The 18,109-nt window shown below is 39.9% G+C and overlaps 1 protein-coding gene across 3 annotated transcripts in view; it reads left to right on the forward strand.

Moving 5' to 3' along the window:
* Positions 1-17,198: 17,198 nt before the first annotated feature.
* The window catches only part of LOC100357920 (ganglioside GM2 activator), an 84,518-nt gene continuing 83,607 nt past the window's right edge, over positions 17,199-18,109 (forward strand). For 2 of the 3 annotated variants that reach the window (XM_008266524.4, XM_070072488.1), the window contains exon 1: positions 17,206-17,638. The gene's annotated coding sequence lies outside the window, so the exon portion shown is untranslated. Of the gene's footprint in view, positions 17,639-18,109 lie in introns of all 3 variants that reach the window. The other variant, XM_051818785.2, reaches the window with a different exon arrangement.

Below are 18,109 nucleotides of genomic sequence, written 5' to 3' on the forward strand. Positions count from 1 at the left end.
TTGATATGTTCCTTTTGTATGAGACATCTGATTAGGCCATCCAATTTTAATCAATATATAAAAGCAAGCAACTTCTCTATGTATCTTCAGCTTGGAAAAGATTAAGTGTGTGTTCCAAATTTTACTTTAGTTAGGCTAATGCATAGAAGGGTGTGATGGTTCATTTTATGGCAGATTGGCTGGGCCACAATGCTCAGATATGTGATCAAACACTAGACTAGATGGTGCCATGAAGGGTATTTTTAGATGCAATTAATATTTAACAAGTAGATTTTGAATAAAGCAGATTGTCTTCCATTGCAAGAATGGGCCTCACTAATAAATTGTGGAAGATTTTAAGAGAAGGAAAAAAACTCTGAAGTCCCCAGAAGAAGAGGAAATGCTGCCTTTACCCTGTCTTCTGACTTGAGCAGAAGCACCAACTTTTCCCACAGTTTAAGCTTGCTGGCCCAGCCTGCAAATCTTTGATTTGATAGCCCATCAATCATGTCAGCCTATTTCTTAAAACAAATCTCTGCTTGTCTGTCTCTGTCTCTTTGTCTCTCTCTCTCTGTATATATCACACACACACATACCCACGCACACCCCAAAGCACACCCTGTTGATTCTGTTTCTTTAAAGAACTCCAGGCAATGCAAAGTGCTAGCATCCAAAATGAGCTAATTAAGTCTATTTGAGCCTGTTTGATAGCATGTTATTAACACTATAGAATGGAAAGAAGTGAGACATGTGTTCAAGATTCAGATCCCAAGATGCTTGACCAGCTGGTCTATGTCTTATAAACATAGAGCCTTTCTGAGAAGAATGGAGACTCAGGCCCACACAAAAAGTTGGAAGAGAGAGAATTAGAGCAAGATGGGGCCAGGATGAGGGCATAGCCTAGGGGAACAAATTTCCTGAAATCAATTGATCTAAAATGTCTTCTTTCCAAACAAGAAAAGTTTCCATTTTGACATCAGAACTTTGGTCCAAGTATCATTGTTTTTGACCTTGATTACTATTAATATTTCTCTAAGGCTTAGAATTTATTGGTTGGGAAAAGAAAGTGGGAGAAAGAAGTTTTGAGTTCATTTCAAAATTCAAGGTAAAGTTTAGGTACCTGTAAGACTCAATTTCTATCATCTTTCCTAAAAAAAAGCAAAAAACAAAAAAAAAACCAAATTTTTACGATACTCTCCTGTTGTTCTTAAAATTTCTTTTGGGGACCGGCGCGTGGCTCACTTGGCTAATCCTCTGCCTGCAGTGCCGGCATCCCATGTGGGCGATGGTTCTAGTCCCGGCTGTTCCTCTTCCAGTCCAGCTCTCTGTTGTGGCCTGGGAGGGCAGTGGAGGATGGCCCAATTGCTTGGGCGCCTGCACCCGTGTGGGAGACCAGGAGGAGGCACCTGGCTCCTGGCTTCGGATGGGCGTAGCTCCGGCCATGGCGGCCATTTGTGGGGTGAACCAACAGAAGGAAGACCTTTCTCTCTGTCTCTCTGTCTCTCACTGTATAACTCTGCCTGTCAAATAAATAAATTTTTTTTCTTTTGACCCACAACACATTTTTCTGCACTGCCTTTTGCTCTGACTCCCCTTAACAACACTGCCATTACAGAATACATCAGAAAGAGTGTCAGTAATTTAGGTGCAGGAAGAAGTACTGAGTGTACTTACTGAATTCAGAGAGGTGCTCAATGTCTTTTTTGGATGAGGTATCATGTCATCTGTGAAACCTAAATCAGTAATCTAACACTACGGATGTTCTTATGATAGTTTTGAGCTTTTTAAAGACATTAAAATATATATATGAAATTGGTATGTATATGTATGGCCAACCAAACTAGATCCAGTATTAAACACGTAGAAATGGTCAAGAGAACCACCTTCCAAGAGGTACAATTTTCTAACCTATATCTCCTGTTGCATTTGGTATTAGCTTATACCCACAGTAGGAATCAAATACTTTTGGAATTAAATTTTTCAATCAAATGGTTCAAAATTTCAAAGTGATGCTGATGGTTTATATATAGTGATAAGCAAAATTATCTTCTGAATAGGAATATGTTAGGTTTCCGAATTAAAGAGCACAGCTTTTAATGAAATAAAAGAATATTTTCTATACTTTTTAATGATGTCAGCAAGCAACACATATTGCTATGCTCTCATGGATGCACTTTGGTAGTATCCCTCTATGCCCAGCTGGGGATGAGTGGCTTTATTTAGTAAAGCTCCTGAAGCAATGCTAACCAGTTATGACCTCCTCGAGAGGTAGGAACAGCAAGCAAATCTCACTGGTATTATTATTAGGGAAGAATACTGGGAAACCAATACAACAGACTCCTTTTCAAAGAAAAAATACACTCATAAATAGAAAAGTGTTTTGAGTGTGGCTGACCCTACAAAAGATTAAAACTAAAGTAAAAATAAATCAAATAGCACTTTAAAATACTTTGTTCTTCACTTGTACAATCAGTGTTCCATATATGTGCTATAAATACCAGAGTATAATTGTGTAATATATGACAACAATATGTGACATTTAAATCTATACTATGGATGTAATCCAAGTCGATATAGTAATCACTGTAGGTTCTGAGTGGAGACTATGTGTGGGGAAAGGTGCTAGGCTCCTCAAGCGTGTCCTCTGATTTATTTTCCTAACAGAGATATGAAGTAAGTTTTCTTAGCTGCATTTTTAAAAGGAGAGACGGAGACACAGTGAAGTTAAGTAACTTGATTAGAGCAAGAGAGCTAGGAAGTTTGTAGGGCAGAAAACTTGAGCCAGGTCTGTTATTCCAAAGTCTGTGCTGTTGCTGGCAGCTATTTATCATTGCTGACGTGTAAATAAATAAATAAATAAATTAGCCAAAGCAAGCCAAAAAACCTCTATATGCAACATGGTGAGTGTATTTGTTTTATTTGTTGTTCATGAAGTAAAACAAGCAAACTAAAAGAATAGCTTCTATTAAAGAAAAATTTGCCGGATGTAACAGTATATTAAAAAAAAACCCTGCAAACTAGATAAAACTACAATTTCACTTTGAGTACATTGTTGGTGACTGTTCACTGAGCTCACACAAAACAAAAAATTAGCAAATCTCAGTTTTCAAGGTCTAATATCCTTGGATATTAGCACTAAGATTATAACATGTGTTTGATTGCTCTAGAATTGAATGTATGAACCATATTGAATATGTTAAAAATTAATTAAAAACAAATTTTAGGCATTGGGAAAAGAAGAATTGTTCTAGACTGTAAGTAATGTGATGAAGTTTGAAGGGAAAACAGCCTTGGAAATATGCATTATATGTAGTTTTGACTTTTTTTTTTTTTTTTTTTTTTGGACAGGCAGAGTTAGACAGTGAGAGAGAGAGAGAGACAGAGAGAAAGGTCTTCCTTTTCCGTTGGTTCACCCCCGAGTGCCACCGGTGTGCTGCGGCTGGCGTGCTGCGCCAATCTGAAGCCAGGAGCCAGGGGCTTCCTCCCTCTCATGTGGGTGTAGGGGCCCAAGCACTTGGGCCATCCTCCACTGACTTCCTGAGCCACAACAGAGAGCTGGCCTGGAAGAGGGGCAACCGGGACAGAATCCGGCACCCCAACGGGGACTAGAACCTGGGGTGCCAGCGCCGCAGGTGGAGGATTAGCCTAGTGAGCCGTGGCACCGGCCCTAGTTTGACTTTGAGTAAGAGTCAAACAAAAGATTTAAGAGAGAGCATTGGAGAGTCTTCTGAGATCTCTTATTACTGGATGTAAAAAAAACCCTTGGGTTTGAGCGTTTGTTACAGTGTTTGGAGGGGCTGGTGCTGTGACGTAGTGGGCTAAGCCTCCGCCTGCAGAGCCAGCATCCCAAGTGGGAGCCAGTTCATGCCCTGGCTACTCCTCTTCAATCCAGCTCTCTGCTGCAGTCTGGTAAAGCAGTGGAGGATGGCTCAAGCACTTGGGCCCCTGCACCTGTGTGGGAAGCCTGGAGGAATCTCCTGACTCCTGGCTTCCGATCTGCTCAGCTCCAGCCATTTTCTGTCTCTCCCTCGCTCTGTCTGTAACTCTAACTCTCAAATAAATAAATAAAATCTTGAAAAAAAAAAAAAAAAAAGAGTGACACTGCTTGGGATGTTCACATCCCATATTGGGAGTGTCTGGGTTTGAGCCTCAGAAATTTCCAATTCTAGGTTCTTGCTAATGCGCACCCTGGTAGTCAGCAGGTGATGGCCCAAGTATTTGGGTCCCTGCCATCCATGTGGGAGTGTAGGTTGAGTTTTTGGCTCCTGACTTCAGCCTGGCCCAGCCCCAGATATTTCAGGTATCTGTGGAGTGAAATTGTAACTGGAAGATCTCTCTCCTCTCTTTCTCTCCTTCTATCCCTCTCTTTTTACCTATCCCTTTCTGCCTTTCAAATACAGTGAAAATAAATAAAATAATTTATTAAAAACTAAAAAATACCACAAAGTCTAAAATCATGGATTTTGTGCTAAGATTATAATATGTGTTTGACATCTCTTCCTCATTTTTGACTGCTCTTATTATTTTCTGAAGGAGTATTTTCCAGGAACATAAGTATCTAATTTTACTAATCCATACTTGTCTTCTCTATGAAATCAGGTATTGTATACTACTGCTATATTTGAATTTTTTCTGAAATTGACTTTGAGCTAAGCTTATTTTCCATTCCGAATCAGACGATTGAGCTTGCTATATGACAACAGTGTAGATGGATATTATATATAGACTTCACTTTGTCTGGATATATTCTAAATTCCACAGCAAATAGAAACCATGCCACAGCAGAAACGATACTGATGGATAAATACGTCAGGCTTACAGGAGGTAAAATGCAATTGTTCTGATATGCACATTTTTTTAAATTTTTTTTTTTTTATGTTTTGACAGGCAGAGTGGACAGTGAGAGAGAGAGACAGAGAGAAAGGTCTTCCTTTGCCGTTGGTTCACCCTCCAATGGCCACCGCGGCCGGCGCGTTGTGGACGGCGCACCACGTTGATCCGATGGCAGAAGCCAGGTGCTTATCCTGGTCTCCCATGGGGTGCAGGGCTCAAGCACTTGGGTCATCCTCCACTGCCTTCCTGGGCCACAGCAGAGAGCTGGCCTGGAAGAGGGGCAACCGGGACAGAATCCGGCGCCCCGACCGGGACTAGAACCCGGTGTGCTGGCGCCGCAAGGCGGAGGATTAGCCTAGTGAGCCGCGGCGCCGGCCTCTGTTATGCACATTTATTTGATGTGTATTTATTCAACATCTACCAGCTATGAGGCACTGTCATAGGCATGTAGGATACACTAATGAATAAAATGAACTAAGTGGACTGAATGAACTAAAATCCACACCTTAAGATGTGTATCTTCTGCTAAAAGGTGTATTGTAAACATTGCAAACTACTATTCAACATACTCTTAGGCCAAATATCAGAAAAAATTTTCTGCAATGGGCCTGATAAGACATATTTTAGACTTTGGTGGCTATGGTTTCTGTTGCAACTACTCAGATCTGCTACTGTGATGTCAAAGTGTAGACAACATGTAAATGAGTGCAGTTATAGTCCAATCAAACTTTATTTACAAAAATGGGCATTGGATCTAGCTTATAGATGATCTTAGTCTAAGTGTGTGACTTGATGAGTTGGAAAGACATGAGTTGGAAAAGCACAAAAGTTACACAATTTCATTTTGCATTTGAGTAAATGAGATCTTGAGAGGTTTATTGATTAACTTCAGATAAGAAAGTAAACTAGCAGAAGCAGGGCAAGAACCTATAACTTGCATCTCCTCATAGAGTTTCTACTTTACTATTTTGCTTTTACAGCTCTGGGAGTCGTAAGAATTATACTATGGTTGTAGAAAGTATAAGAGAACATTATTATTCTTTTTCTTAAAGTCCAGATACTACTCCTTCTAAAAACTCAACCATATATTACCACTTCTACTACCAAAAACTTACCAGCATCACTGTGACCACTACAACCACCATGACCAACCTCCCTCAATGCCATCACCAATTTCACTCTCACTATTATTATCACCCACCATCATCACAATACAAGAAACAACCAAAGACCTGCACAATCACTCTCATAGTCATCAGATTGAGTTTACTTAACTTCGTCTGGGTATACAATCAAGTGTAAACATGAAAGAACTTCGGCAAGAGTTTGAGCAATTGTTTCTTATGGTGTTTGGATTTGTGCTGCTGATTAGCAAGATGGATTAGACAGCACTTCGAACTGGAGATGCATTGATAAAGAAGCAGTAATCACTTGGGTTAACCAGAAAAGCAGTCAGCTAATCATGCTTGGTTGTAAATGACTATGTCATTATCTTATTCCAGAAAACCCTTTTTAAATATTTATTTTGTTTGTTTAAAAGGCAGAGTTATGGAGGAGGAATGGGAGAGATACAGAGAAAGATGTGGCTGCAACAGCCAGGGCTGGGGGCTGGGTCAGGTTGAGGCCAGGAGCCAAGAGCTTCATCTGGGTCTCCCACGTTGGTGGAGGGGCCCAAACACTCAGGCAATCTTTCACTGCTTTCCCAGGCACATTAGCAGGGAACTGGGTCAGAAATGAAGCAACTAGGCCTTGAACCAGCACCCATTTTGGGATGCCAGTGTTGCAGGCAGCGGTTTAACTCATAGTCCCCAAGCACATTTAAAAAAAATTTCTTACGTGCATTTTTGAATTTTGTTAACAACACAGGTTTTCTACTGAAAACATATAAAATCCAGATAGGGAATAGATGAAAATTAATATCATTAATCCATATATAATTATAATTAACAATTTAGGGTGCACCTTTTTTGTGTATAAATACACATACATACAATGGCACAAATATGAGGCCATAGAATCTATTCCAATTTTAGCTAATATTTTCTTTTAACATATAGCAAACAAGTTCCATATAATAGCACCATTTTAAGGATCTCATAGACATTTCACTTTGTGATTCTGCCATAATTTATTTAATCAACTACTTATGTATTTAGATCATTTCCAATTTTTTGCTATTACTGAAAAAAATATTTATCTTTCCATATATTCTGACCACTTTTCTTTGGATTCATTTCTAGACATGGAAAATTAAATCATAAGCACATTTAAAATTTTCTTTTCAGTAATTTTTTTTGAGAGCAAGGGAGGGAGAGAGAGTGATGAGAGCGATATATCTGATCTACTCACCCATCTGCTGGTTTATTCCCCCAAAAGTCCACATAGCCCTGTTAGGCAAAACCAGGAGTCAGGGACTCAATCCAAGTCTCCAACCTGGGTGGCAGGAACTTGAGCCATCACTGCTCCTCCCTAAGGGTCTGTACTATCAGGAAACTGCAGTCAGGTGCTGGAGCAGACGCTGAGCTGAGGTGCTCTAATATGAGATGTGGGCATCTAACTGTTGGGCTAAAGACTTGCTCCCCCAGCACATTTTTTAATCTTTAAAAAATTCTTGTTAAATTACCATCAGAAAATTTGTATAAATTTTTACTCATTCACACAGCACATGAAAATATTCCCATCTCTCCTCTACCCCAAATAAAATACCCATTTAATTTACAAGTGACTCTACTGTAATGTCCAAAGCGTAATTCTGTTCTTTCTACATACAATTTATTCACATTTCCAATCATTCCAATAAACTTTTATTGAAAAGCTAGTGTGGCTAAGTCACTGTGCTGGATAGCAAAAATACAAAGATGAATAATCTATTATTTTTTGTTAAGTCAGCATCTTTTACTTGTTAAAGTCTAGGTACACGGCTACCAATTTATTTCATTAAAAAAGGTGAGGAGATATATAAATCTTGTTAGATGAGCTTTCATTGGAGAAAAACTCTTTCTATATATTGTGGTTCCAACCAAAATAAATCCATTACTGTGGGGAGCAACTCGGACTAGACTAAGTTACTGGAATTAAGACTTATTCTATGCATCTGCTCTCCCACAATATGGCGCTGAGAAGAGAGAAACAGCTTCTACACAGCTCCCTCCAGTTCAACCAACAAACTGTAGGAGCTGCTCCTGATTGGAGGAGAGCAGCGTACTCGGCGTGTGGGTAGCAGAGTTGGGATTGGTGGATGAGGACTATAAAGGAGGAGAGAGACAACATGCACCAGGAACATCTGAGGGAACACCTGTGCAGCCCCCGAGAGAGCCGGCCGGCGGTGTGCCGCTCCCCCGCGGAAGTGGGGAAAGTGGCAGGGGGAACCGCCCTTCCACGGAGGTGGAAGGGATGGTAGCCAACCCGGGAAGAACCAGCAGCAAACCCGGGGAGGGCTGAGCAGACGAAAGAACAGTGCAGGGTCCTGTGTCGTTCCTCCACGAAGACGGGGAGCGACAATTACAAATAATTTGTCAGTTTCTTGTATATATGATATAAGAATCAACATTTCCTACAACATTTAAGATTCATGCTTTAGATAAGTTAACGTAACTTCTGTCTGATCCATTTCTATCACATGTATTTATTGGACTGCTAAGAAAAAATATTAGGGCTGGCGCCGCGGCTCACTAGGCTAATCCTCCACCTGCGGCGCAGGCACCTGGGGTTCTAGTCCAGGTTGGGGCGCCGGATTCTGTCCCGGTTGCTCCTCTTCCAAGCCAGCTCTCTGCTGTGGCCCAGTAGGCAGTGGAGGCTGACCCAAGTGCTTGGGCCCTGCACCCACATGGGAGACCAGGAGGAAGCACCTGGCTCCTGGCTTCGGATTGGCACAGTGCTGCCGGTAGCAGCCACTTGGGTGGTGAACCAAGTCTCTCTCTCTCACTGTCTAACTCTGCCTGTCAAAAAGAAAAAAAAAAAAAAGAAAAAAAAAGAAAAAATATTAGTAGTCATCAATAAAATACTTTCTGGCTCATAAACAAACTCTGAACTAATTATTCTGCCCCCCTCCAAAAAAAAAACCTTCTTGCCCTACTGCTCAATTAATGACATCTGTCAAGACATAACAACAACAACAAAAAGCAACACAAGTATTACTATATGAGATCATGTTGGATATCTTGAAAATAAAGCTTCATGTTGCAAAGCAAAATTAAGATTGAGGTAAATAATTGCACAGCAAAAATATTTTTTCCCTTAAATTTTGTTTTCTGCTGTATTCTCTGAGGTTGGTGAGTGGCTTCCTCAACAATCTCTTTCTTGCTTCTTGCTAAACCTGGAAAACCTTGGGCAATGTACACTGTCTTCAAATTCAATCAAATGTGGGAACTTTTTATTTCCCCATAATATCCTTTTATCTAATTCAGTTTATATCAATAACATTATTAGACTTTTGTACTGAGTTGTAGCTATTTTTTTAAATTAAAGAATTTCATAACAGCTTATACTTTTTTCATTTGGGATTTATTTATGTTCAGAAGTGAAATATAGCCGCTCATATAACAGTTAGTTTGTTCTCTCAATATATTCTTTTGCTTTTTGAATTGTGGTTGATTTTTTCTTGCATGAAACTTGCTTAAACTGTAACAATTTGTTTTTAAAATAAATCATGATAATGACTAATTTGAATTCCTTTGTTTTAAAGTGGCACTGAATCATTCTTCTGATATTTTGTTTAAAAGTAAAATAAACCATACAACATATGAAACTAGTTCTTTGATATACTTTCATTGTGTCCTCATTGTTCTAAAGTAATTTTCTGTTATATATTTCTCAATTAAAATCCAGTTGAAATTTAATATGTTCAGAAAATCATAATCATATATAACATGTAAAAGCCTTAGTCTCGGCCGGCGCTGCGGCGCAATAGGCTAATCTTCCACCTTGCGGCTCTGGCACACCGGGTTCTAGTCCCGGGGCACTCAATTCTGTCCCAGTTGCTCCTCTTCCAGGCCAGCTCTCTGCTGTGGCCAGGGAGTGCAGTGGAGGATGGCCCAAGTCCTTGGGCCCTGCACCCCATGGGAGACCAGGATAAGCACCTGGCTCCTGCCTTCGAATCAGCGTGGTGCGCTGGCCACAGCACGCCAGCCGCAGCGGCCATTGGAGGGTGAACCAACGGCAAAGGAAGACCTTTCTCTCTGTCTCTCTCTCTCACTGTCCACTCTGCCTGTCAAAAAAAAATTTTAAAAAATTAAAAAATAAAAAAAGTAAAAAAGCCTTAGTCTTCTTTTCCACTATTCTGACTTTCAAATCGCAGCTTTATGACCTAAAATGACAATCAGGGTCATCATTTACACCCTGAGTTTTAAATATGTTAATAAATAAATTAATTGAGTCAATTTCGTTGCTTTCATGTGACTTTCTTTGTTGTGAACAGAATGGTACAAGGTCAGAGTTCTTGTTCAAAACCATTACTGAGATAACTGAATTACATTAATTGTTTCATTTTTATATTCAAAATCTAAGTGAAGTTATTTTAAGTTACCTTCTTTCCTTATCTAGTCTTTAATTCAGTTGTTCATTTTGATGTGACAAAAGTTTGCTATATGTACATAAGACCCTGTGTGAGGGAAAAGCCTTTATTTTCCATATATTCACAAAGGATCTATGGTTTTGCAAAATCTCTCTTCACATCACACTCACACACACACATACACACACAGAGTTTGTTATGCAAAAGCAAATACATTTAATAACTTTTAAAAATTTCTATTTAATTCACAGTAAACTTTTTTGGGGGAAGAAGTGGTGTATATAGTGTTACATGCTTTGCTAATACATGGAGGTGTATCTGCTATCACTATAAAGACTAGGAATTTCATTACTAAAAAAAAAGAAAATCCATTTTGCTATCTCTCGGTAATCTCCTCCTCCTCTGTAATCTCTGGCAATCCTCGATCTGTCCTCTCTGCAGTAGTTCTTCCCTTTACCAGAACGCCATACAAATGAAATCACACAGTGATTAGTCTGTGGGTCTGGCTTCTTTCGCATAGCACACTGTATTTGTGTTTCATTCATGCTGTTGCACACATCAGTATTTCCTGTTTGTTGCTAAGCAGTATGACATTGAATGTCTGCACAACTCTTTTCATTAGCGGAAATAAATTTTAGTTGTTTCCAATTTTTAACAATTTTGAATGAAGCACCTTGAAACATTTGCTTACTACTATTTTTGTGAACAATAATTTAATTTCTCTTGTGTAAAGAGCTAATGTATCTGGGAAAGCAGTGGATGATGGCTCAAATACTTGTGCTTCTGTTTCTGATGTGGGCGACAGGATGGAGTTCCTAGCTCCTGGCTTGCCCAGTCCTGGTCATTTGAGAAGTGAACCAGTTGAATTAGTGGGTGGAAGGATTAATCTCTCTCTCTTTCCATCCTTTCAAATTAAAAAAAAATCCGTTTTACATCCCTACCAGCACTGTATGAGAGTTCCAGTTTTTTTTTTTTTTTTTTTTTTTAGATTTTATTTATTTATTTGAGAGGTAGTGTTATAGACAGAAGAGGGAGAGACAGAGTGAAAGGTCTTCCATCCATTAGTTCACTTCTGGCCCAATGGCTGGAGCTGAGCTGATCTGAAGCCGAGAGCCAGGGGCATGGAGAAGGCACCATTGTGAAATGAGAAGGGACTGTGGCTGGTGGTTCTTGTGCATGTGTGTGATCTAGGGATTTTACCAGAGGAAAAATCTATGTTCTCCACTGATTTTGAGTCTGGCTGGGAGGATTGATAGGGGGCTGGACACCCATGTGGGACTGTGAGGTGCCCCTGACTTCTCAAGATATCACAGGCTCTGGGGCTCCAGCTGCCTATGTGGAGCACTGACAGGCAGCTGGCTCTGAGAACATCTCAGGCTCTCCATTTGCAGGACAAGCTAGTAGAGTAGAGTGGGTCCTCTGTACTCTGTGACTGTGGGATCCGTGTTCCGAGACTGTGGGAATTCTGTGCCTGTATGAGAGTGTACAGGGGGGCTGGGTCTCTGGAAAATCACTATGTGTGGCTTTAGATACTCAGAGCTCCCCGATTGCCTGAGGTGGGTCATTGCAGCAGGATCCGTGCTCACATTGAGGACTGCACATATCCTTTGTGTGGCTCATGCAGAAGCATGGGTGAGTATCGTACTCACTGTAGACTAACACCTGGGCATTGGTTCACTTGGAAGAGAGGAGGTGAGTGTCTGATTACACCAGCAGAAGTGATCGTACCGTTTGTTCTGTGAGTAAGAGGAGATCTAGCACATCCAAATTGGGTGTCAGCATGGATAATCACCTGTGTCTTTCCTTTGGCTAGAGTTGGTGTGGCGTGCTGCTCTTAAGTGCTCAAACATGAGAAAGATACCCCGCTCTCAGAATCCTGTGCAGATTACCAAACATAGTAAATCTATGTGTGATCAGGGCCTGACAGTCCAGGTCCCTGTCTCACAGACAACAGTTGATGACTTAGGGAGAGAGAGCTTGGACAGTGAAAATGACAATGTAGCAAACAAGGTAGCAAACAATGTAGCAATGCATAGTCAGCCACCCACCCCCACATACCCATAGGATGAACTTAGAGGACCTCGAGGCAATAACTCATGCGAGGTCATCCCATCCGCACCCAGTGAGGATCTGCACATTTGTGGCAGTCCTCGGGCACCCCAGGCTCTCAGAGCAGCTACTAGACCCCATCTCACCCACATGTTTGTTGTTAATCTCAAAGTGGACACAAAATTCAGACCCTGGATTCCAACACCTGTAAAAAGGCTTCTGCTAACCAAGGTCGAGGATATGCTTGTGTCTTTCCAGAGTATGTGGGACAGCCCATTTGGGTACCAGCCAGAAACATCAAGCCTGCAACTGACAACCAACCAGAACCAGCTGAACAAGACTGAGAATCCGCCTTGTTGGCAGACGCACCTGCCCTATCATCCTACCCTGAGAAACTGCCCATAGCCACATCTGTTACTGTTTTATAACCTACTAGCTCTGGTCAGCCACTCGAATGGCCCACAGCCTGTGTGCAGTCATGCCATTCCTGATTACCATTGTTCCTCATTCTTACCCCTATCTGAGCAAGCACTCCTGTGGTCTCACATTTTGAGCACTGGTTAGTCAATGACGGGTAAGATCCCCTGGGGGACAACCTAAGACAGTCGCAGCTGTATCAGGAGACCACATGGAAATGGGGTCAACAATGGTATGGCCAAGAATCATGCCTCCCATTGCTCAAAAATAAATGAAAAGGGGGAAATGTGGTGGAATGAGAAGGTGAGAAGGTCATGCCAAGATGGCCACTGACAACAGAAACTGCCTGGCAACAGGCCGTGATTGGATGGCTTTGGAAACCACATGACAACAGAGCCTGACAACAGGCTGTGATTGGATGGTTTCAGAAACTGCCTGGCAACAGAGCCTGACTGGCAACAGGCTGTGATTGGATGGCTTTGGAAAATGCCTGGCAACAGGCTGTGATTGGTTAGGGCATAGACCACCCCTTTGACTGGATTGGCTGCCTTGCCTATATAAGCAGCTGTAGCAACTGAAATAAATGAGTCTGCAGGCTGCTCGCCTCAGGCCTGCTTTTACTCGACTCCTGGGGTCTGTATGGAGACTCTGTGCCTCTTGCCCCCACCACACTCCTCCTCTCAGAATGAATCCTCTCAGAAAGAAATCAACTTCAACAATCACCTACTCTGGAGCATGGACCAGATCCCCCTGGCCACACCCAGCACATGCCTCTGAGTATTCACTGAAAGAGCAGAAGCTCCACTAAGTCACAGAGGCATAGTTCAATGATAGGAGCCATCAGAGTAAAAACAAAAAGTATCTCCACAAATGCCTAAATAGAAATGCAAAAATTCAAGAAAAAAGAATAAGAGAGATGACAAGACTCCCCTCTCCCCCAAAGAACACAACACTTTAATATTAGAATATGAAGATGAAGAGACTGATAAAATGTCAGAAACAGAATTCAAAAGATTAATCATAAGATTACTCAGATGCAATGAGAAGCAAATTCACAAGTTAAAGAAATCCATATATGACATGGATGAAAAATTTTCCCATGAAATTGAGATTTAAAGAGAAATCAAAATGAAATGTTGGAAATGAAGAATTCAATACGTCAAATAAAAAATAACTAGAAAGCCTTAACAACAGATTTGATGAGGCAGAAGAAAGGATGTCTGAGCTAGAAGACAAATCTTTGGGAATTTTTCAATCAGAACAAAAGAGAAAAAAAAAAGGAAAAAGAAATTAGGAAAATTAAAGACAATGTTCCAGATTTTATGGGATACAATCAAGTGTCCCAACATATGGGTCTTAGGAGTTCCTGAGGAAGGAGAGAATGGATTAGAAGGCCTATTCAGTGAAATAATTACAGAAAACTTGCCCAGTTTGGAGAAAGAAGTGTCTAAGAACATGAGGCACATAGAACTCCTAACAGATATGACCAGAAAAGATTTTCACCACCACATGTTGTAGCCAATCTTTCAACAGTAAAACCTGAAGATTCTAAAATGTGCACAAGAGAAATTCCAGATAATTTTCAGAGGTTCTATAATTAGTCTTTCAGCTCACTTCTCATCAGAAACCCTATAGGCTAGGAGAGAATGAAGAGACATTGTCCAAGTCTTAAGAGAGAAAAAAATGTCAATCCACAATACTGTACCCTGAAAAGCTCTCATTTATGAATGAAGGTGAAATAAAGACCTTCCATAACAAACAGAAATTGAAAGAACTTGTCACCACTTGTCTGGACTTAAAAATGATGCTTAAAAATGTGCTACACACAGAGACACAGGAAAATAGTCATTATTATGAAAGAATCTGAAGGCAAAAAATCTTCCAGCAAAAGTACAAAGGAAATCCAAAGTAAACAATAGGAATATTTAAAAAAAAATTCAGGACGATGTCATTACTTATTAATAGTAACCTTGAATATAAATAGTTTAAATTCTTCAACTAAAAGATAAAGGTTGGTGGAATGGGTTAGAAAACAAGACTCATCTTATTTGCTGCCTACAAGAAACTCAGCTCACCAACAAAGATACACACAGAATGAAAGTGAAACGATGGGCAAAGTTATTCATGCTAACAGAAAGCAAAAAAAGAGCATATGTAGCCATCCTAATGTCAGACAAAATGAATTTTAACACAAAAACTGTTAAAAGAGAAAAAGAAGGACACTATGTAATGGTTAAGGCATCAATTCAACAGGAGGATGTGACTACAATAAAGGTATAAGCACCCAATATCAGGATTACTGGCTATTTAAAGAATGCTAATGGATCTAAAGGGAGACTTAGACTCCAATACAACAATAATGGGGGACTTAAACACCCAACATTCATCAATGGATAGATCAATTTGACAGAAAATCATCAAAGAAACAACAGAGATAATGAAGAATATGGACCAAATGGTCCTTACTGATATCTACACAACCTTTCATTTGACAATTGCAGAATATGCATTCTTCTCATCAGTGCATGCAACTTTCTCTATGTTAAGCTATAAACCAAGTCTCAGCCAATTAAAAACATTGAAATCATACCATGAATCTTTTCTAACACAATGGAATGAAGCTGGAAATTAACAACTCAAGAATCTCTAAAACATTTGCAAACCCATGGAGACTGAACAACTTGCTCCTGAATGAACAATGGGTCATAGATGAAAGCAAAAGATAAATAAAAAATTTTTGGAAATGAATGAAGATTAAAATACAACCTATGAAATCTTTTGGGATACAGCAAAAGCTGTGTTGAGAGGGAAATTTATAGCAATTGGTGCCACATCAAGAAATTGGAAAGGCACCAAATAAATGAGCTAACAATGCATCTCAAAGAACTAGGAAAACAACAAACCAAACACAAAATAAATGGGAGGAAAGAAATTATTAAAATTAAAGAAGAAATAAACAAAACTGAAACAAAAAAATACAAAAGTTCAGTGAAATGAAAATCTGGTTTTTTGAAAAAATAAACAAAATTGATTAGTTACCAAAAAAGAAAGAGAGAAGACCCAAATCAATACAATCAGAGATGAAAAATGAAGTGTAATGACAGACCAGCAACATAAAAAGACTCATCAGGATTTACTACAAAGATCTCGATGCAAACAATTTGGAAAATGTAGAAGAAATGGATAGACTCCTGGACACATACAATCTATCAAAATTGAGTCATAAATACATAGAAAACAATTCAAAGACAAGTTTCCTTCCTTATAAATTGAAGCTAATACTTTATGAACACCACGATTCTTTTATTAAAAAAGAGATTTATTTATTTATTTGAGGGATGGAGTTACAGACAGAGAGAGGGAGAGACAGAAAGAAAGGTCTTCCACCTGCTGTTTCACTCCCCAAAGGGTGCAACAGCCAGAGCTGGGCCAATCTGAAGCCAGGAGTCAGGAGCTTCTTTTGGGTTTCCCACATGGGTGCATGGGCCAGAGCACTTGGGTCATCTTCCACTGCTTTCCCAGACCATCAGCAGAGAGCTAGATCAGAAGAGGAACAGCTAGGATTCAAACTAGCACTGATATGGGATGCCAGTGCTGCAGGCAGAGGGGAGGCTTAGCCTACTGTTCCATGGTGCTGGCCCCCTAAGGATTCTTATAATGTGTTAATTCCAAGGTCTAAACCCCAAAGTGTCTCACCAAATCATTGTCGTTATTGTTGGTCTTTACTAGTTGCTATTTATATTGAAATAGAGCCTTCTTTCTCTTTCCACTTTCTTTCAGTAATCAAAATCATACAACAGTATAGGAGCTGAATCTTTCTTGTTGCAATTCTTGCCTCCTGTTGACCAGCTTCCCAGATACCCTATTGCAGTGCACTGTCTTCCTGCAGTGACTTCACCTTATCAATTGCCTTCTGGTGACTATCATCACCAGTGTGCTACAAGACATATATGTGCTACATACTAAATTTTACCTGCTCAGCCTGGCTCTCACTGCTATCCACTGCTCACTTCCGTTCTTTCCAAGTTAGTATTATTGTCTACTGCTCAAGTCCTGAGCTTCATACTGCAGCTTTGAAAGTCTCTCCTCTTTTCAAAGTTTTTTTTTTTAAGTTGTCAACCCTCTTTTACATCTTTAATTTATAATAAAATAAAAGTGTATCATAGATTCAATATTAGTTTCTATTTGCCTAGGCCATGAGATCTCTCAGTTAAGTATAAAAAGTTCATAATAGACTGTGTATGTAGCCTTCATTTCCTTTGGATTTAAATGACTGCTTTGAAAGTAATTTAGATTGCTTAACATATGGTATCCTCACCTTACATTTTCAGTGGAATGTGATAGAGGAAATTATGGGGTGGCAATAATTTGAACACAATTGATATTGAAACATTCCATATTCTAGAATCGTGAGTGTGTGAGGCAAAGTTGGGATATTTTATCTGTAAAACCACTGCTGAACTGTACAGAGAACTGTTGTCTCAGGTCACGTAAGACTCTTTTCATGAAAGGCCGTTTCCTTGTTTGGGAGTTGGCAATACTGCTTATATTGCTCTGTAGTGTTTTGAATACCACCATTTTCTCCCTTTGTAAAGGAAGGAGGTTTCAGAGTGCTTTGAAGTCTGTTTTTATCTTCTTTCATCTCCTTTCACTCTCAAAACTGAGGCTGTGAGAGCTGCACCATCTCCCCTTGCCTTCCCATTTGAGAGCTGTGATTTTTCAGAGGAAGAGATGGAAATGCCCTTTGATTGCTATGAAGGGGCAACTGTGACATCTTCCTGGAAAGTTGAGCACAGGGAGAGATCAAATGCTCTGATTTGAAGTCCATTGTGTGTGTTCACAGCATACGTGAGTAAAATGCGAAATTTAGAAGGACCACTTGTGTAAAAGTAAACTGAAATCCTAATGATAATAGAGTTAGAACCCAAGGAAATGACATAACATTAACTGCTATAAGATATATACTAATTATTTACCACGGAGTGTGTTGGTATTTTAATAAGCTAGAATGAACTTCCTATGCTCTTGAACTACCATAAAGTTGGTTGCCTTCTGCCTATAGTTCTGTGGAAAGTCTCTTTTGGGATCGTCTGCTACTTAACAGATATAGGTGAAGTCAGTATAGGTGCCAACTGCCCACATTATTGGATCAATGCTGATAGAATGTCAAAGAATCATATAATTAGTTCATTTGCTTGCGTAAGTTGTCAGTCTCTTACCTGCAAGAGGGTTAACAAGTGAGATTTTTAAAACAAAATTGTGCCAAATCCTCTTAAGTGTTAGGTTAGCCTGGCATGACCCATATTGCCCTTTCATTTC

Source organism: Oryctolagus cuniculus, chromosome 4 (assembly GCF_964237555.1).
Source record: "Oryctolagus cuniculus chromosome 4, mOryCun1.1, whole genome shotgun sequence".
Taxonomy (NCBI): domain Eukaryota; kingdom Metazoa; phylum Chordata; class Mammalia; order Lagomorpha; family Leporidae; genus Oryctolagus; species Oryctolagus cuniculus.